Genomic DNA, 22580 nt, shown 5'->3' with positions numbered 1-22580 from the left:
CACTGGCATTTCTATATAACTAGTATTAGAAGAGGGAGAAATTGCTTAACAGTTTTGCACAATTAGGTAATCTTTTGGTTCATTCCTTTTTATTGCAAATAATTTGTGGGACCACATGGATAAATCAAAAAGTAATCCAGAGAGAGGTTTATGCCACATAAAATTTGTTTAAATGAGTCTGAGATTCATGGTTGGCTGCAGACAAGGTCTCTCAGTAATATATTTGTCTAACCTCACTTTGTTAAAAGGTGCCCCTTTAAAAAAACAAACAAACCAAAACAAACAAACAAACAAAAAAAAAAACATGTTTTTCTACCATAGAACAAAACAGATATTTAGATCAGGGCTAATTGCAAATTTAAAATTCAAGCGGACATCTTCCTAAATCACTGAAGCTTTGCAACAAGTTTATGGGAGTGCCGCCTCACATAACAGAATAGTTAGCTTCTAAGACTGACCAAAGAGTTTAAAGAATATCAGGAAGACCTCAAAAATGAATTAAAACAGAGAGATCAGTTCAGAAGTTAATAGCAGCTTTTTCAGAGTTCCCAAGGGCTAATTTGACAGATTTTCTTGAAGACACAGGACAATTATGGAGACTTATTAGGAAGATGTTTTAAGAAAACTGGAAACTGCACTGCTGGGGGGATAAAAGCTAGGAAAGTTGCACCGAGGAATTATTTTCCATCTGGACAATGAACCTGCTCATTCTTCAAGGGTAGCAAGGATTCTCCTCTGAGAATTACGTTGGGAAATCTTATCCCATCCACAATACAGGCCTGATCTTTTTTTCAGGCTTCTTTTTATCACCCAAATTCTAAGAACATTTCAAAAGAACATGATCTGAATTCTTCGAAGATGCTAAAACTACCGTATCGATGTGGTGCAAATCAGAATGCAGAATTCTTTGGGGAGGAGTTAGAGAAAAAAGTGTACAGACCTAGATGGAGGATTTATTGAGAAACAACAGCTTCACATACTGAAATTTTTGTTTATCAAAGTTTCTACGATTTTATAGCAATACTTTTATGACTTACCCTAAGTCACCTTATGGTCACCAAAAAGCTGGCGTTAGTCACGTCCCTTTCCTTATCAGAACCTGAAGGTGGGGTCACTAGTAGACTCACCCAAAAGACAAGTACTCACCCAAGAGAGAGGGACTCTGCCTTCTGCCAAACTACTTTATAGTAATTTAAAAGTATTTCTTATTCTATAATAAAAAGTGTAAATTGGTGTAAAAGTGAAAATGAATTTAGATGACTCAGAGGTTCTCATCAAGTATGCTTGCAGATATTAGCAATAGTGTGTGCCACTTAACAGATATGATCAATGGAAACTATTTCCTGAAGATAAGCACTTCATGACTAGTTGTTTTATGTTCTTATGTACATCACATTCTGTATTCATAAAAACATTTTTCTCTGACAAACTGTACATATAGAAACAAATTTCCAAATAGTTATGAAGCTAAATTTGTTGAGGTGCTGCATGTCTCATGACAATTAAAAAAAAAAAAAAAAAAGGATTCCTGCTTTTATCTTCACAAAACAATGCAGGGGTTAGAGCAGTGAGAGTGGACAGGACAACACAAGGCCAGCTGCTGTGGTAACCAGCAGCTGACTCTTCATCTTGAGGACCTCATCAGGTATTCCAGGATTTAGTTGCCACAGAAAAGCATTCAGGGGACTATAGTTCAGGCTTCCTTTCATTATTGTTGGTGAGAAGTTCTTAAATACTGTCCACAGAGGCCTAGGGGTGACCATCCCCAATTTTTTCTACCGGCCCCTTACCCCTTGAAACTCCTCACTTTGGTGGGCCAGAGTTCCTAATACTCCCTCTACCTCAGTTACTGCCAGTCCTGCCCTCTCTAGAAGGGCCCCCAAAAGCTTCATCTCGGTGGTGTCCATGATGACCTCCATCCAAGGAGCTGGGACATCCAGATTTGGGCACTCTCTTGGAAGGTCCTGGGCTGCCTCGGCCTTTGCCTCAATCCTCAGAAGGGCTCCCAGGAGCTGCCATTTCTCTGTGCTCAGAAGTCCATGGTCCATCATGCCAGGGGCACTTCCTGGATGGCAATGATGCCATATCTATGCCTTGGAGAGATGAGGACCATTCTCTGCTGGCTGGAGAATGGCCATCACAAGGAGGATGATTGGGCAGGAAGCATCATGACCTGGACCTGGCTTTCTACTTCCATCCCACGAGTCTGGTTTCCATCCTTCTTCAAATTGAGGGAACTCATCAGGAGTCGGAAGTAAGCCCTTCCTTCCTCCTCCGGGTGTACCCCAACCTCGACCTCTGAAATCTCTTCCTCCAGCTGCTTCGTTAGATGATTCAAAATTCTCTACTGAACCAAAGTCTTCAGGACCAGGAAATCCATCTCTTCCTCTCAGTGGAGAATGGGTCTCCTGTCTCTGGGGAGGCTCCTCTTCTGAAACTTTCTTCTCTGCACCCTTGAAAATGTGGGTCTTCAAGGGTCCCGGGGGAATCTTTCATCTCCAGGTCTGTGGCCTTTCGATGCCCCTGGAGGTCCTCGAGCAGTACCCAAGCTGTCGCCTTCACTGAACTCTGTGATCAGGAGAAAATTGAGGTCAAGGACATCCTTGCCTATTCTCTTCCTGTGGAAGGGGTTCTCCTCGTCCCCCAAATTCATGTAATTGGTGGCCAAAGTGCTTGTCAGGTGAAAGTCATCTGGTCTAATTGGTGGCCAAAGTGCTTGTCAGGTGAAAGTCATCTGGTCTACTGAAGTCATCAGGGAACTCAGGTGAGGGCCATGCCTGTCTGGGGGCCCCTGAAGTCCTGGTTAACTCTCAAAGGCCCCTCTTAGGACCATGGTCAGGGCGATTAAGCTGGTTATGCCCTCTCTCTGATCTGGGGCCCATGTGATGGTTCAGAGGGCCATGGGAGTCAACTTTATTAGGGCCAGGTCCTTGTCCAGGGTTAAGAGGGAGGTATGCGACCTTGTGTTCCCTGCTGCCCTAGGCCTGGTTTATCAGGGGTGGGGGACCTGTGTTCTGTCTTTCCTGATTAAAGGGGGCCCAGGCCCATCACCTAGCAGAGCTGTTTTCTGCTGCTGGAATGGCAGTGGCCCTTGAGATGGATGTGGCCCTCTTGCTGGGTTCTGCTGTCCCTGAGGTCCAGGGGGCCCTTGCAGGCCACTCTGGGGTGGAGGTCCCAAGGAGCCCTGCGGTGGCCCCTGCTGACCTTGTGAGCCTGGAGGCCATCGTAGTTCCTGGGGAGGGCCCAGCATTGATCCTTGGGGTGGAGGCCCCTGCATGGCTCACATCTCCTGGGGACCTCTCATCTCTTGACGTCCATGTGCCAGTAGTCCACTTGGAGGGTGAGGTCCTCTCATCTCTTGAGGTGGATGGCCCATCATCATTCCTTGAGGACCAGGATCCTGATTCTCTCAGGGGCCTGGGGCCCTGCATTCCTCTTGGATTCAATCCCATCAGAGGTCCCTTAGAAACAGAACCTTGGATACCTTGAGACCCTGGTCCACCTTGTATCCCATGAGGATGAGGAGGCCCTTGCATTCCTCTGGGACCAGGTGGTCCCTGTATCCCTTGAGGACCAGGTGGACCCTGGGGACCTATGTGACCTTGGGGGCCAGGTGGACCCTGAGGACCCATAGGACCTTGAGGTCCATGTATATCCTGGGGCCTGGGTAATCCCTGGGGTGGTCCCTGAGGCCCCTGTGTTCCCATGAATCCTTGGGGTCCCCCACCTCCCTGATGTAGTGGAGGGCCTTGTGGTCCTGTTTGGCCCTGTGGTGGTGGTGGTGGGGTCTCAATTGTCCCTGTGGACCTGGTGGCCCCATCTCAGTCATGTTCATTTGCATCTGCTGAGATGGGTGGGGCCATTGAAAACCTTGAAGAATCTGGGTCATCGGACCTTGTCCTGGAAATTGCTGGGGTCCAAGGAGAGGGATGCCAGGTGAGGGAAGAGGCTGAATTTGCTCAGCCTGTTTTGGTGCAAGCCTTTCAATTTTAAGTTGCTCTAGAAGTTGTGGGTCAGTGTACTGAAGTGTGGCCATTTCTTACTCAGTTTCTGCTTGTGCTTTTTTTTTTTTTCTCTTCCAATTTTATGTCTTCTTTTCTATCATTCAGTTCCTCATTTGTCCATGAACTTTAAAAAACTCCCCTCATGAGCATTTTGTTGTTGTTAAGTGCCATCAAGTTGGTTCTGACCCATAGAGACCTTGTATAGGGTTTCCAAGGAACAACTGATGAGCTTGAACCACTGACCTTGTGGTTCAAACCGACCTTGCAGTCCAGCACATTAGCCCACAGTGCCACACCTGGACTCCCTCATGTGCATATGCCAGAGAAATTGAGATATTTTAAAGATTAGGACTTCCTCAAGATTTTCCCACACGGACACATACAATGATTTTCTTCTTTTACATAAGACTTTGAAGCAAAGTCACTCTAATCAACATATGTTAATAAGAATGCTCAGGTATTACAATCAACCTGGGCAAGCATTTTGTATTTATAAAAAGCAGTCCTTGGGTTTTTCAGGACACTTCATCAGCAAAGTGTCAACAAAATACAGCTGAGGTTGTGGATGTGTCAGCCAGTATGACAAGGAGGAACTCTGAGGGTCAAATCTGCTGGGTCTTAAAGTGTCACACAGCACATTCTGTTTGGCTGCTTGGGGAGCCATTCAGGATCAGAACTGAAAGCACGCAGGACAGAAGAAAGGCAACAAATGATTGGGAACCCAAATACAGATGCTTCCTGAAAAAAGCAATTCAGATAACTAGAAATCTGAAGTGTCCTTATATACTCATTCCAGAAGCAGCTGGGTCTTTTAAAACTGCAATACTCTACCCCAAAACACCCACTGCCACTGAGTCAATCCCGTGGCTCTCAAATGTCATTTTGCCCCAAGAATCATGGGTACTTGCTAAAATGCAGATTCCTGGGTTTTAGTCACATAGGTTTAGATACTGATAGCTGCATTTTTACACACCCTCCCAGATAGTCCTCAATCAGGTGGCACATGACAGCACATTTTCAGACTTGCTGGCCAAAGTCTTGTAAGTCACAGCTCTCTTAATCACTGTGGGAGGGGTTGTGATTTCATCTATTTCCAAAGGAGGGGGTCTGGAAGGAGCTTCTCTCCTCCCACATTCAATCTGTCCGCTCCTTCTGCTTCTCTGCTCTGCTGCTTCTCTTATGTTTATAACCTTTCCTTAAGCTCCTCACCCAGAATCCTTTAAGCCTGACGCATCTCCCAGGAGGGTTTCCACAATGGCAGCTGGTTAGTTCCGTTGGCCTCCACTGCATCTGTTTTGTTTTGTTTTTAAATTTTTTATTGTGAATTGAGTGAAAGCTTACAGGGCAGATTATCAGTTTTACATTCAACAAATCTATCAAATTACAACAATTATAATCAATTATAATTCCCTCCATGTACCATCAGTTAAGAGTATTTCTATTCATTTTAGCTCTTTTAAAAAAAAAAAACAACACAAAAAACACTCAGGAATATCTAATAATTTAAACCACCAAAGGGCACATTCTGCAAGCCTGCTTCTTGGCCACCAGCACCCAGTCTATCTCTTTCCTTGAGTCTAGAATCCTCAGCTGCTCTCCCTCTCCATGTCCTCATCTCTGCCTCTATCTCTGGTGTTGCTACTTCTCTGGATAGGATCCCACATTCTGCTCATGCTCTTCTCCCTTCATGGTCCTAGGGTCCTCTATTTCTGGACTGTAAGATTAACTACTCCCCCATTTTTTGTTATAAAACTTTTGCCTTTACAGTTGTAACAGTTGCAATTAGCCATGATAACAATTTCTCACTATTGAATCATAAGAATCTTATTCTCATCTCTTTTCACCAGACCCATCTAGACAAGATAGAAACTATTCAGTGGGGACTCTATCTCCCCCCACACGCTCTTAAACTAAACTCCATTTTGAAATCTTGTAAGCCAGTCACTTTGTGCCTTTATTGCCCCCTCTTTTTAGGTAGCCAGTATCTGAGTTGCCCATTCCTATCTACCCTGTATACAGAGTAGATAGCACTGATACTTGATGTGAAGTCTCCTTCCCTCTCTGTTGGTATTTTGAGCTACTACATCCATGAGTATACATCAAGTTCATCAAATTGTAGCAATTTACCCTCATGTTCTTTATCAACCCTTACTGCTTCTGAAAGCTGCATCTGAATTAAGCAGAACCCTTCCTTTGACACCACCACCCCCATCCACATAACTCAATTAGCTCGAGGTGACTAAATGATACCCAAAGACTTGGTTTGGAAGTGTTTAGTTTGTTATTCAAAAATTTGACATAATTGCTACTTTTCAATAGTGTGGGAAATTTCACATAAAAAATTACATATTTCTGGTGATTCTTAAAGCATCAGAGAATCTCAACACTCTGTCCAGTGTTCCCTAAGAACAACAGTCAATTGATTCTGCCCCACTGAGACAGGGCACTACCCTCTCTATGCTGAGGTACATGGATTATATTAATGAAGTTAAAGTATGAGGAACCTGTTATTTCAAGGCCCTGTACCTAATTTTGTATTTATAATTTTGCTTTGTCTTAAAGAGGTATCCAAAATCTTATAAGTTTTAAGCTCCACAGAACCTGTACCCATCCCTAACATTTGGCCCTAAAACCACCCAATGCTAAGGTCAAGTATTAGCCATCATTTATCATCAGAATTTCCCATAGATGTTCTTAAAATAAAGTAACATTTCTCTAAACTCATAGGTTTATGAAACAAATGACAGATGGAGATGGTTTCAGACCTCAAGAAGAAAGAGAGAACATATTTCTTCCTGGACTTGATTGGGTCTGTTTTACTCATTGACATTCCCTGTCTTCCACTGTCAACATTTGATTTCATGTTCCCTAGCTGCATCAAGCTCTGGTCTACTCTTCATCATTCCTTAAATTCCTTATAATTGGAACAACATTTTTGTACAGTTACAGATTAAGCTGTGTCTCTCTAAAATGTGTGTCAAAGGTGGAAAATATTAAACTGGGAAATGCTGTGTTATTTACTACAATAGAAAAATGCATTGAACTCCCCTAGCTCTCATAGTTGTATGAGGATATAATCCTGTTTGAAAAGAGGGTTTTCTTTTGTTATGTTAATGAGGCTATAACAGTACAGCGGGTCCTTAACCTAGTTACTTCTGAGTTATAAAGAAGCCAGAGGACACACACACACACACACACACATATGAAGACAGAGTGATAGAAGACACCTGAGAAACATGTACAAACAGAGGAACACCAAGGACTACCAGCAGGCACCTGAACTAGGGGAGAGACTCCAGAACCAATCAACATAGCAATCGAGACCTTGATTTGGACTTTTAGCCTCCAGAATCTAGAACTTAGAGAAAGTCAATTGTTTCTTAAAGCATTCTACTTGTGGTATTTCTGTTAGAGCAGCCAGCACTAGGAAACTAAGGCATGTACACATTCATGAAATTTGCTTTCTTCTACATTTCTGCAAAGACATTTAAATCACATTAATTTCACCCTCATTTAATGGTGTGTGAATGCTAAGAATTCTGCATTGGAGAAAGAAAAATTTAAATAGCCATCCATTAAAAAATGATCTTGCTCTTTTCTAGGGGGAAAAGACTAGATTTTTATTTTTTATTTTTAAACTCCAAGTGTTTGGTGGCCTGGCTAAATGCTCTCCGAGAATTGGCACTGATGATCAACCATCTATAGAATAGCTTTGAAGCATATGTTCTCCACGTACCTTTTCAGATTATGTTTTCCTCTGCTGGTCACCTTTTGGAACTGATCCATGTATCCCACAGCAGTAGAGTTCTGTGGAAATAAAAGTATGTATGTTGTAACAACATGCTATAATATTGGAAATTCAATCATTGTATTTTATTTTTCCAAGATACTATTTGCTTTACTTTGATGCTTCCTGTATTGTTCATAATGCTGTTTTAAAGCTTCATTTTTCATGGTTGTTAGGGATTTGGTGGTGTTTTCTGTGGATTTATTTACTACTCAATGCGAGTCATGTTTCTGCTCCTCCCAGGGAATGGAGGTACAGCGGCAAGCTTCATAGATCACCTGGCAGGAGACTTGCCAAGTGATTTATTTGAAGCTCAGTTTAAGACTTGCTGTTTGCCCAGATAGTTAGTCTTCTCTTTTCAGATAACAACTTATTAAGAGAAAATACCTGTATGATAATGTAGCACTAAGACTCAATATAAAATGTTTTTTTTTTTTTCATTAAACATGGTCATTTTCCACTTCTATTTTCTGATTTTCCAGGAGGGAGGAGTGAGTTATTTACTATTTATTTAACAAAACATTGGGTCGAGAACCCAAGCAGACCAACATAGATCTTTGTGGGATTGGGCTATGGAATAAGCAGTAGATTGTTCCAATGGTATTATTAACGGCACTGATTCAATTGTTCAAGAGTTTCCCATCTTACTTATATTTTGGTCACATAGAAACAAATGCCAGATTGACGTTTATTATTTTTTTTTAAGTCTACATCTTCAATATTGTTACCAGTTACTATAAATACCCTTCCTGATTTCTCTCCCTGGTGGTGTGGCAGAGTAAGTTCTGGACTGTGAACCACAAGGTTGGCAGTTCAACCCACCAATTGCTTCACAGAAGAAAGATGAAGAAAGACAATTCCATCAAGATGTACAGCTCTGAAAACGCTATACAGAGTCACTATGAGTCCAAGTTGACTCTATGACACTAGGTTTGTATGAATAGAGTGACTTTTCAATTATGATAACCTTTTTTATTTTTTCTGGCAGTCACTGAATAAAACTTAACTTGTTATTTAGTCATATTATATAATCAATGGCATATTGTGGTAGTAGGTGTTGGATAAATCTGTACTTTTTGGTAGATATCCAAAATGGCTCTATCTAGCAAATAGAATGCTTCCTTAGAGAAAACAGTCCAGTTTGGGATCATCTCAATTCCTGAAAATCATTATCAAGGGGCTTTTAGAATATTTGTGCCCTCAGACATCTGAAAGAATCAAATGAGCATTCTGAAAAGGATATACAGGAAGGGCAAAATAAAGGTTAATGCACTGTGGTTACGAGTCTGGCTGCTAACCTCAAGGTCAACAGTTTGAAAGTACAGTTGTTCTGTGGCAGAAAGATGAGGCTTTCTGCTCCCATAAAGACTTACAGCCTCAGAAATCCTATGTAGGGTCGCCATGAGTCGGAACCAACTTCACGGCACACGTGGTACCACCACCACTCTTATGAACATATATGCAAAATCCTAATAGGTCTGTGTTGGAAGAAGTACAGCCAGAATGCTCCTTGAAAGTAAGGGTGGCGAGACTTGGTCTCTCATACTTTGGACATATTATCAGGGGGGACCAGTCCTGGGAGAAGGACATTATACTTGGCAAAGCAGAAAGTCAATGAAAAAGAGGAAGAACCCCCAAAAGATGAATCGACATCATGGCAGCTGCAGTGGGCTCAAGGATAACAAGTATGAGGATGGCACAGGACTGGGCAGTGGGTCATTCTATTGTACCTAGGGTCACTATGAGTTGGTACCAACTCAATGGCAACACAGATATAAGGGCAGACAAGGAACGACTTCACCATCATTGAATACAGCCCAGCATGGGATCATCTTGCCTCCAGAGCTCCTTAATGATTTTATTAATGGATGCAACAAAAATGGTGGTGGTTGTAGTTATGTGCCAGTTCCAACTCATAAGGACCCTGTATATGGTTTCTGAAGTTGTAAATCTTTACAGGAGTAGAAAGCCCCATTCTCTGTGGAACAGCTAGTAGTTTTGAACTGCTAACTATGAGATTAGCAAGCCCGACTCATAACCACTATGCTCCCAGAGCTCCTTGCAGCAAAAATATTTGATAAAATTCACCCATGTGAATACTGCACTCTTAAACTAATAGTAGATGGAATTTCTTAGATAGAATGCAAGGAAATTACGCAAACATCCTATTTAATGATGAAATATTGACAACATCCCCCAAATACAGGAAAAACAAAGGATAGTTTCATGTGACCACTACTATTCAACATCTCACCAAAAGTTCTGGTCAGTGCAATGTGTCATAGAAAAGAAATAAGTCATTTAAAAAAGTCTTTAGGTAAGCGATTACAATTAATAACTGGATTTGTCATGGTCATTGGATACAAGCTCGTTCTCTCTCTCTCTCTCTCTCTCTCTCTCTCTCTATATATATATATATATATATATATATATATATATATATATATACTGTGTATTTGTGTATGTATTTATATATATATATACACTAACTATAAACAATACAGTATGGTGTGGTGCTATAGGATAAGCACTGGACTGCCAACTGCAAGGTTGGCAGTTCATACCCACCATTTGCTCCTTGGAAATCCTACACAGGTTCACAGGAAGTTGAACTCACTTGACAGTACATCACAACAACAATGACATAGGCAATTAAAGAATGAGGTTGCTTTCTCCCACAGAGATATATATAGTCTTGGAAAGGTTACATGTGGCTGCTATGAGGTGGAAATGGTTCAACAGCAGGGAGTCTGTTCTGATCAGTGAGAAGAACCTTGGAAGTATGACCCTTGAACAATTTCTTCATGATCCCCAAACAGAATTTAGCATGGAGAGATAAGAGGATAAAAAATATGAAGTAAAAGATAAAAGACCCAGAGGATAGAGTGAAACGATCAAACACATGAGTCCCAGAGAGAATGTGGCAAAGGAGAGAAAAGCTCAACAATTTCTAACTCTGGTGAAAAACCTCAGAACACAGATGGATTTGTACAAACAACAATTATGTTCAGTAAAGAAGAAATCCACATTTATGCACAAAGTTAAATTGATAAAATAAGTGACAAAAATCTGTAAAAATATCCAGTGGCACTTACAGAAATGAAGACATTTATCCTCAAATAACACAAATTAGACTCTAAGCTGATTTTGTGTTTCAAATAATAGAAGCCAGAAGTGGGAAAAGATCGATAAATCACTCAAAATGAATATTGAAATAAAAGTCTGTTTTCATCCATAAAGAAATTTAAGTGAAATTACGACATATTCAGATAGATAGAAACTAAACTCATTCATTACCTGTACATCCTTTCTTAAGGAAACACCAAAGGGTATTTTTCTGGTAGAATGAAACTATTCCCAGACGGAGGGTGGGAAAAGCAGGAAGAGAAGAGCAATAGAAACAGAAATTTGTGATTACATTTAAGTGAATATTGGCTACACAAAAAATAACAAAAGTACCTTACTGGTGTAAGTCAAGAGGCAGGTGAATGGAGTTAAAATATTCTAGTCTTTGCAGTGTCCAAGAGAAGGGCAAGAGTAGTAACACATTGTATGTTCTAATAAGTAATTCATGCTGTAATCTTAAGGATAAGTTAAAATAACAGTAAAGAATTTATAACTTTGAAGTTCACAGTAGGTAAAAAATGGAATAGTTAACAATGATTTGACCTAAAACACATTAAGAAAATCAGGGGGAAAGGACATAACTCAGGAATAGCAAACAGAGAACAAAATAACAGAGTTGTAAACTCAAATGCATCAGTAATTATATTAAATGTAAATACACTAAATGCTCTAAATTAAAAGAAAAAAATTCAGATTATATTTAAAAACTTATGGGGGAGACTTAAAAATATATGGGGTTTATAAGAGACACACCTACATCATAACACAAAAAGGTGAAAATGCTAAGACTAAGCAAAAGAAAGCCAATGTAAAAATAAAAGAAAAATAAAGCTAGTGTATGAAACTAAAAGTATTGCTATAAAAATCACAGAAACCTTTACTAAACAAAACTATCAAAATGCAAGGCTATTGTTTCTTGACAGCTCCTCCATTGAGGTCTATACACTTGTGAAGGCTGTGTTTCCAGATCCCAGCCCTTCCCTGAAGAATTCTGGGATCTTCAATTTAGAACACATCGAAAAGGCAGTTTTGGCTTCTTTGAGGGACTCAAAGAACTTTTCAAAGTTCTTTGAACTTTGGAGCTATAAAGAAGTCTAAATGGGTAAAGACCAGGGTAGAAGGGTGGATGGGTATGATTTCCAATGAAATTCTCATAGCATAGCCCTTGCTACCCTTGAAGAATGAGGTGCATCATTGTGATGGAAAACAATTCCTTGGATGCAGTTTTCTGTCCCTTTTTTCACCAAGGCAGTTCTCAATTTTCTTAAAGATTTCTTCTTAATAAACCCCCATGATTGTCCTGTGTGCTTATAGAAAATCTATCAATATCAATCCTATGGCATCCCATAAAAACCATCTCCCTAACATTCTGAGCTGACCTCTCTGTCTTGAATTTAACCAGCCCAGCAGTTCCCCTTGTAAGTAACTATTTTGATTGGACCTTATTTTGAAGGAGCCCCAAAGAGACCAAAACAAACGCATATTACTGAAAGAGGTTGTCTGCAGAGATATCTGCTTAAACATGCTTTAAATGTAGTAAACCCACCCATGTATGAACTGGAATCCTCGTTATCAATACTTTTTGATGTACCATCATACATTAGCCATCTTGTGCAAAGCTAGTGTATATTAGCCATCTCATATCTATATTGATATCCAGTAAGTTTTTTTTAGGAATAAAGAGTCACATTTAATACAATAATTTTAATTCACTAGAGCCCTGCCTGGCATGTTGCTGTAGAATAAGCACTGGATTGATAACCGCAAGGTCTACAGCTCAAACCCATCAGCCACTTTCAGAAACTCCATATAGGGTCACCGTAAATCAGAACTGACTTAATAGCACACAAGTTTTATATGCAAAACTAGATGAAAGATATATTTGTATAAACCACAGAATATAGCCTCAAAGTATGCAAAGTAGAAATGGACAGAAATACAAGAGACAGATTCAAATTCATACTGGGAGATTTTAATAACACTTGTAGATCTTGATAAAATAGACTAAAAACCAATGTGGATACAATGTGGACAATTTAAGCATCCCCTAAATGTTTAAGTTTCGATTATTTCCTTATCACAGACTGCTGTAATGATTATCTTGCTATATAGCAATCATTGTCAGAGATATTTCACATTCCACGTAATTCACCCATGGTAAGATATACAATTCAATGGCTTTCAGTTTCTTCATAGTTATACGTGCATCACCATAATCTATTTTAATCTTCTGTGAAAGAAAACCCATTGTCCTTGTCATTGCTTCCCAATTTTTCCTAACCCCAAGCCCTAGGCAACCAACCAGTAACCTACTTTCTGTCTACATGCTTGCCTATTCTGTACATCCCCTATAAACAGAAAAATACAACCTGTAGTCCTTTGTAGCAGGCTTCTTTCAGATACCAGAACGTTTTCAGAGTTCATCCATGATACACCATGCATCAATACTTCATTTCTTTAATTGCCAAATAATATTTTCCTGCATGACTATTTCACAAGTACTTATTCACCAACTGATAGTTATTTGGGGGGGCGGGGGAGATTTCTACTTTTTGACTATTATGAATACTACTGCTATGAACATGTATGTACAGATTTGTATAAACCTATGTTCTTATGTCTTTTGGGTATGTATCTAGGGATGGAATTGCTACTTCGTTTGGTAATTCTCAGGAGTCCTGTTGGGACTGTGGGAGAAACATTGGGCTGCTAATGGGAAGGTTGATAGTTTGAACCCACTAGACTCTCTCTCTCCATGGGATATAAACAAGGCAATCAGCTTCTCAAAAGATTTACAGCCTGGGAACAAGAAATCTATTGTCTGATAGGGTCACTATGTGTTGAAATTGACTAGAAAGCAGTGGGTATGGTAAGCCTATATTTAAAATTATATATATATATATATAAAACCATGTTTTCAGTAGAAGTTTACACATCAAATTAGGTTCCCACCTGACAATTTCTATATAAATTGTCCAATGACTATTGCATTTTGCACAATGAGTCAACATTCTTGTTAATTGTGTTCTGGTTGTTCCATGTGCAGTGTTCCTTTGTAGGAGAAGCACTGATAAGGAGTGTAGGATAAGCATTGGACTACTAATTTAATGGAGTCCTGGTGTGGCACTGTAGGATAAGCACTGGACTGCAAGGTCATTTTGAACCATAAGGTCAGCAGTTCAAGCTCATCAGCTGCTCTTCGGAAGCCCCATACAGGTTCGCTATTACTCTGAACTGACTTGATGGCACTTAACATCAACATTAATTTGGTAATTCAAACCCACCAGTTGTTCCTTGGAAACCCTATACAGTGTCGCTATTAAGTTAGAACCAACTAGATGGCACTTAATAAGCTTCTCCCCAAGTTTATACTTTTGAGGCACTTTCATCCTGTTCTCCAAAGTGACTGCAAAATTTCAAATTCTCACCAGCTGTATTGTTGTTGTTGTTAAGTGCCATCGAGTCGGTTTCAACCCGGAGCGACCCTGTACAGTTTCTGAGGCTGTAAATCTTTACGGGGGCAGAACGCCTCATCTTTCACACCAGCTGTGTTATGAGGGTTTAAATTTTACTACACTTTCATCACTACTAATTCTTAACTACCTTTTTTTTTAATGACAGCCAGCCTAGGGAGCAGTTCTCTTCTGCCCAAGAAGGGCTTTATGAGTCTACCTCAGTGGGTGTTGTTTTTTGATTCTACTTTAAAAAGGGGGTCTTGGTGTGGCACTGTAGGATAAACACTAGACTGTGAAACATATGTGAATAGTTCAAACCCACCAGCTGCTCTTTGGAAACAGGGGCTCTGTGAGTTGGAAACCACAAGATGGCACTTACCAACCACAGGGGGTGCCAAGTGGTAGCTCCAGGTGGATTTGATTTGCATTTCCCTGGAGGCTATTTGGCTGAATTTCTATTTAAATCAGATACTTCTTATATATAAAGTTACTGACTCAAGGTTAAAAAAAAAAATAACAAAGTTTGATAAATTGTACCAAACTGCTCTTCAATCACTGTACCCATTCCACTCTGCCTGGAAGTATATTAAAAGTTTCTTGTTGCATAATACCTACAATATTAATATTCTTTAGAAACTTTCTGCCAGATCAGTGAATTGGTTATTTGTTTCAACCTTGCTTCTTGTGACAACACTTTTTAAATGCATATAACTATTTAGCTTCAGTGAGTTTTCTGTTCACATTTTCCTACTGGGTATTAAAAAAAATGTTTTTAAAAATTTTATAAACTCCTTGTATTAACTTTATTTTTCCTTGAACTGTTTGAGAAATTGCTTTAAAACAACAACAACAACAAAAAACCACCACCACCAACAACAAAAACCTTGCATTTATCTTAGATATGTTTCTGGATAAGGAAATTTTAAAAATTACCAAAATTAATTCCATTGAGAAAAATTAGTGTTTGTGACCTTTCAATAACCAGAGTAACCATTTCCCCCAAATTTGAAGAGATTGTATAAATAAAATCTCCTATGTGCCTGCTTAACCAAAGACTCATTTTCATTGTGTCAATTCAGGCTGACACCAGCTCTGTCAGGCAGGGTAGAGCTGTGCCTTAGGAGCCCAAGGCTGTGATCCTTACAGAATCTCATGGTTGATGTGAAGTGCTAACCAGTCAGTTCCAACTCACGGGGACCCTGTGCAGGGCTTCTGAGAAGCAGCTGGTAAGTTTGAATTGCTGACTTGCAGAGCAACTGGTGGGTTCAAACTGTCTACGTTTCAGTTAGCAGTCAAGTGCTTAGTCAATGCACCACCAGGACTCCCTATGTGTATGTTTACCTAATATAAAAGCATGCAAATGGAGACAAAATGAGGGAAAACATTTAGATTACTTGAGACATATTAATGTTCTCCCTGAATCTAATTAAAAAGTTAATAGTAGTTTATGTTCAACAAAATGCAGAAAATTAGAAGTAATAATTATCTTGAGGCTTATCCTTTTCATTTAGTTTCTAGTTGTTCTTGTAAAGTGATGTCGCGTGGGTTCTGAATCACAGTGATTCTTGTAGGGTTTCTAAGGAGTGGCTGGTGGGTTTTAAGCACCAACTTTGTGGATAGAAGTCCAGTGCTTATCCTATAGTGCCAGAACAGGACTCTTCCTTAGGCATTTAAAATACATTTGTGCAAATAATCTGAGTTTTGTTTTGTTTTCCCCATTGCCCACTAATGCCCCTCTAAGTTTACTTATATTTAAAAAGATTTCATGAGAAAATATGAGGGGGTGTCAGAAAGTTTGTGGACATTTTTCATTATCTTTTCACTCCATTTTCCCATGAACTTTCTGAATCTCCCTCATATGGCTCTGGAGTCCTGGCATGGTGCTGTAGTATAAGCATTCGACTTCAAGGTCAGTTTGAACCAAAGGTTGGTGGTTCAAACTCACCAGCCGCTCCTCGGAAACCCTAAACAGAATAGCTATGAGTTGGAATTGACTCGACAACATGAAACAATTACAAATATAGCTCTGGGCTCTCTACCACTTCTACAATAGATGGAATTGGGCCCCCCATAAAATACGTATCCTGGTGTGGCACTATGGGTTAATGAGCTGGACTGCAAAGTCAATTTAATCACAGTGTCGGTGATTCAAGCTCACCAACTGCTCCGGAAAACTTATACACGGTCGCTATGAGTTGATACCGAATAGATGACACTTAACATCAAAAACAAAATACATATCAACTTGCAGGACCTTGATACTCAGTATTATGTATCATCCTCCATTGTGTGATATGATGTAATTAGTATATGTGTTATAGATCCTCCCGTCTGTATTAATGAGGCAGGATTAGAGAAAATTATGCTAATAAGACGGGAGACGGTCTGCAAGGTTCTATTGTATTTTGAATCAATCTCCTTTGAGATTTGTTGTTAGGTGTTGTACCATCGGTACTGACTCATAGCCACCCTGTAGAGAGTTTCCAAGGAATGGCAGGTAGATTTGAACCACTGACCGTGCAGTTCAAACCGACCTTGTGGCTCAAGCATGTATCCTACAGCACCACACAAGGACTCCTATAAGGGAGATGAAATAAACAAGCAGAAATGAGAGATATCTCAGTACCACCAAGAAAGAGCAACTGGGAACACAGCATGTCCTTTGGACCTAGAGTCCCTGCACTGAGAACCTGCTAGATTCTGGGGAAGACTGATGCCAGACACACAGAGATCTTCAAGGAAGGCCACACCCACAGACACTGAAAGGTGACAGTAACCTTCCCCTAGATCCCTCACCCTGAATTCACACTTCTGACTTCCTAAACAGTGAGAGACTAAATTTCTATTTGTTAAAGCCATGCATTTGTGGATAACCAAGACAACATTTCAACTAGTAAAATTCTTAAGCAGAAATTACTAAAGTTTAAAATGCAGGCTAACTGGCCTCCCAGAAAAAGGGAGGAATGATAGGTGCAGACTGAGTTACCATGCCCCATTCCTTCCTATTATCTAATACTTAAAGGTCAGAAATACTAAAAAAACAAAAACAAAAACAAACAAACAAACAAACAAACAAACAAACATGGATTCTAAGCATCCCCAGTGTGATTCTAAGCATCCCCAGTGTTTCCTCATAAAGGTCTATAAACCCAAAAGGGTTTATTCAAAATTACAGAATATTTCCAAATCCATAGTCTTCTGAAATTAAGTTCTCTCTTTCTGTACCCTAAAGCCAAAGGAAGCACAGAGGAATCTGGAAATAATGGGTTATCCCTTAAACTATATCTTAAACGGACTCCTGATGTGGTACATGCAGTAGGATCAGCTATAGGCTTCTAACCACAAGATCAGCACTTCACACCGACCAGCCACTCTATGGAAACCCGAAACAGAGTTGCTATGATTCAAACTGACTTAACAGCAATTAACAACCCATATCTTAAATGGAGTCCTGGGGTGCCATTAACTTAGCAGCCCTTACCAACAATAGGTCTTAAATGGCTAGGTCATCACTATCCCATATTTTACTAAGTAAAGCTGCCCTGTAGCGTTCTCTTGGCTGTGATCTTAATGGAAGCAGACTACCAAGTAGGTTCAAACTACTCACTTTTATGTTAGTGTAGTAGTAGTTGTTGTTGTTAAGTGCTGCTGAGTTGATTCCGACCCACAGTGACCCTCTATAGGGTTTCCACGGAGCAGCTAGTAACTTTGCAGTTCAAACAGACGTTGCAGTCCAGTGCATTAATTATCCCACAGTACCACACCAGTAATTAAACACAAATGAACAGCAATCTAGGGACCAAGACACATAGGGTAACCTTGAGTCTGGATTAACTCCAATGTAACAGATTTGGTTTTTAAATGGCGAGCTATTGTTCAAAGAAATCCTGGTAGTGCTGCAGAATAAGCACTGGACTGGTAACCACAAGGATGACAGTTCAAACCTACCATCTGCTCTACAGGAAAAAGATGGGTTTTCTTTTCCAGTAAAGGAAACCCTATACAGGATCACTAAGAGTTGGAATTGACCTGATGGCAGTTGGGGGTTTTTGTTTAGATACTCATCAAGAAAAAGGAGAAAACGTATGTTCAAATGTTCTAGGTACAGAATAAGGAAGAAGGATGCCAGAATATTTCTGAAGTTAACGTATGTAAATATCACTTGTTGGGGACAAACACTGTAAAAGGAATAATGTCTCCATCCTTGTAACTTTATTCTACCAGTAGCGTTCAATACCAAGCCTGCCTAATCCTGTGTTCTTGGTTTGGGGGAGAGGGCTAAAGAATGTTAAGAGTCCAGAGGTGGGACCCCTAGCCTCTAGCCATGCTGCTTAATAATTTTACTATAAAATATTCCTTTACTTGTGAAAGAGAACATACCATATCCATTGTGAAGACCCAAAGAGCTTCTATAAGTGAGAAATTTTGAAGTTAGGTTGCCTGAGGCTTCAGGCTTTAAAGGAATTCACAAGGTTTCTACCCCTCCCTCTCAGCATTGCCCTTGCAGCTGAGAAATTAGGGACTCAAACCTGATCCTGCCCCAGAATCAACAGGTGGGCCTGTTAAAAATGATTGTATGACCCCACCCCAATTGTCACATCAAGTAGGTCCTGGGGTGAGCAGGAATCCACTGAAAGGCAGCTAACAACAAATTTCCAGGTGAATTTGGAGTTGCTAGTGTAGGGACTACACGTTGAGCAAAACTGACTTCTAGCTCTTTCTAATTAGGGAAAGGAGCTCTGATGTTACATTGGTTAAGCGCTCTGATGAGGCTAACAAACTTTCTACAGGATAAAGTTGGGGCAGTCTGCTTTCATAAAAACAATCGATGGGGCAGTTCCATGAGTTACAATTGACTCATCAGCAACAGGTGTGTTTGGATTTGAGGGAGGGAAAGAAATCATGCATAGGTCAGCCTAAAAGCATACCATCATAAACAGTTCTTTCTTATCTGTTTATTTGCAACAGGTTCTTTTCCCATCTTCATTCTGAATTTGAAAGTTTTTTCTTGTACATTCTGTGATTGGGCTAAATTGTCTACCTCTTAAGCTTACCTGAGTAAAGAGATTTGACTGAACGCTGACTCCAGGATCCCTCACACACAAAGTCTTTCAGCATGATCTTTCCCTTCCTTAGGTTCATAACCTATTTCCCATATAACTTATGGGAAAGTTAAACATATGCTTAGTTAAACACTTAGCCAGTAGAACCAGTTTTCACATGGTAATCACTGTTGACTTGTTGGTTGTAGATCATGCTTAACTAGGCTCAGGAAGCTGGACCCTCTCTGGTCCTCAGAAACACTTTCTTTTGTTAAGCCTTACTGAATTGCCCAAAGCTTTCCCATTCGTTACTTTAAGAGCTTCCATGGAGGGTTGGCTGAGTTCCAGGATGTCAGTAGTATTTGGTGTCTACAGAGGGGAGGCAAACGCTTGTTAAACTTGCAGAATAGCAGAGAGAAAGGACGACAGACATAAAATGGACCAGTTCTGTGTGGTAGACTGAAACCTAACATGTATCTGAAGGGGTGGAAAATAAGCAGATTTGGATCTTAGTTTCTTACTCCCTCCCTGTCAAAGAGCTGATTAATGCGAGGGGAAGAGTTGTCGATTATGCACTGGGGAGGCAAGGGCAGTCCTGTACTTTACATGTGTGTGTGTGTTTTCATTGCAAGAAGGTTAACAGAGCAAATCAGTTTTCCAGTTTTTCAGACACATTTTGTTTCACAACACTGATTGCAATCCCCACAATGCAACATCACTTATCCCACTGCTTCCCTGGGTTTCCTGTTTCCTCCTTTGTTCCTACACTTCCTGCTTTCTGAAGTTTGTTCTTGGGTCCACAGAATTTTTTCAAATTGAGAAATAGGTTAAGGTTTACAAAGCAGATCACCAGTTTTATATTCAACAATTCATACACATTTTCACTCACTGATTGCAATTTACTCAATGCAACACCACTTCTCCCACTTTCTCCTGATGTTTCCCATTTTCATGCAAGCCCATACTTTTAAAACACAAGACACTTGAGCCAGATTCCAACATCAATTTTTAAAGAGACAGAAAAACAAATCACCAACTTTATTCAGAAAGGTCAGAGAACCCACATAAGCATAGCACTTCAACAGATACCTGGTGTAGCACTGTGGGAAAAGCACTGGATTGCTAACCATAAGCTTGGTGGTTCAAACCTACCAGCCAGTCCTTAGAAATCCTGTATGGGGTCACTGAGTCAGAACCAATTTGATGTCATTTAACAACAACAACAACAGAAGAAGAACAACAATGTAAGATCCTCAGACTTTTCCATTTCAAAACCTACTACATGGCCACCGTAGTCAAAATATCTTGGTACTGCTATGACAGACACAGAGTAAGGAATAGAACTGGGAACTTAGAAATAAACCCATCTGCTTAAGGACAATTTATCTTTGACAAAGGGCCCCAAACCATTAAATGCAGAGGATGTAATCTCTTTAACAAACGGTGCTGGAAAAACTGGTATCCATTTGCAGGAAAATGAAACAGAACCCAGATTGCACACCATATAGAAAAATGAACTCAAGACGCAAAGATCTACATAGAAAACCAGAAACTACAAAGACTACCATTGAAAAATAGGACAAATTTAGAAACCCTAGTACATGGAATAAACACCCTATCAAACATAACAGAAAATCCACAAACAGCAGAAGACAAACTAGATGTCTTGTTGTTAGGTGCCATTAAGTCGGTATCAACTCATGAGTCTGTGAAACACCTCAGAACATGGATGAACCTGGAGACACTGCTGAGTGAATTAAGTCAATCACAAAAAGGCAAATTTACATACTGTATGAGACTACAAAGATAAAAACTCAAGAAAAGGGTTTCACACGAACAGAAACATTGTTTGATAGTTTAATAACGGTAAGGGTAGTGGAGGTGGTGTGCTGTGGAGTTGGTTCTGACTCCTAGTGACCCTGCATAGGGTTTCTGAGATATAAATCTTTATGGGAGCAGAAAGCCTCAAATTTCTCCCATAGAAACACTGGTAGTCTTGAACTGCTGATCTTGAGGTTAGCAGTCCGACTCATAACTACTATGCTACCAGAGCTCTCTTTAACAGTAAGTGAGGGAGAGTAGATCACCAACTAGAGGGTTTTTGTTGTTAGGTGCTGTCAAGCGGGTTCTGACTCAGAGTGACCCTATAGAAGGCTGACATGTAACTGTTTGTATGCAACTTGCTGGGAGCCAGGTGAAAACGAGGAATGAAAACAATGACCTATGAATATTCTCCCAATTGCTGAGAGGACTAGAAAACATCCAGGCAGATGGCTCTGTGGCGAAACAACTGAGAAAAGTCCTTGAGGCAAACACAGTGGCTGCAGAGGAAAGACACCTGGTGAGATTTTTGGACCTAGCTTCCAGAAACTTCAGGCAGAGGAGACCAATCCTATATTCGTTTTCTATGGCATCTGGAAAAACAAAAACAAAACCCCCCACAAAACTTGGTGGCTTAAAACAACACAAATGCATTACCTCAGTTCTGTAAATCAGAAGCCTGCCATGGGTCTCATGGGACTGAAATCAAGGTTTCAGCACAGCTATCTTCTTCTCTGGAGGCTGATTGCAGGCTTTCTGGAGACTCTAGGAGAGTGCCCATTTCCTAGTCATTTCCAGTTTCTGGATGCCATTCACATTTCTTGTCTTATGGCCCCCATTCTCCATCTCAATAAACCAGCAAGACTGAATCTCTAAGAACAGCTTTTCATAGTTACATTGCCCTCCTCCACTTTAAGGGCTCATGGGACTTCATTGGACTCACCTGGATCATCCAGACTAATCTATTTTAACAACAGGTAATTAGCTATCTTAGTCTCCCTTACAAATTTAATTACCCTTTCAATATAACCTAACATAACCTTCAGTTCCAAGGATTAGGCTTGTGAGGTGGAACATTATTCTGTTTACCACAGGGCCCTACAATGAATAAGTGTCAGATCATCTGCCTTAATGTTTTATTGTGTGGTTAGGTGCCTTCGAGGTGGTTCTAACTAATAGCCACCCTATGCACAACAGAACAAAACACTGCCCAGTCCTACACCATCCTCACAATTATCTTACATTTGAATCCACTGCTGCTGCTAAAGCCTTCAGTGCAGATTGGACTTCTTCCTTAAGTGTCATTGGCTCTTGATCATATGCTACGGCAGTGTCAATCCATCTC

General features: G+C 40.2%; 1 pseudogene; it reads right to left on the bottom strand.

The window, feature by feature from the left end:
• Window positions 1-1749: 1749 nt before the first annotated feature.
• Window positions 1750-22187, bottom strand: LOC102823592 (annotated as a pseudogene).
• Between the last annotated feature and the right edge of the window lie 393 nt (window positions 22188-22580).

The sequence above is a fragment of the Chrysochloris asiatica genome, unplaced genomic scaffold, assembly GCF_000296735.1.
Source record: "Chrysochloris asiatica unplaced genomic scaffold, ChrAsi1.0 scaffold00065, whole genome shotgun sequence".
In the NCBI taxonomy this organism is placed as follows: domain Eukaryota; kingdom Metazoa; phylum Chordata; class Mammalia; order Afrosoricida; family Chrysochloridae; genus Chrysochloris; species Chrysochloris asiatica.
Note: the sequence above shows the minus strand (reverse complement) of the source record. Positions and strands in the feature narration are given on the sequence as shown.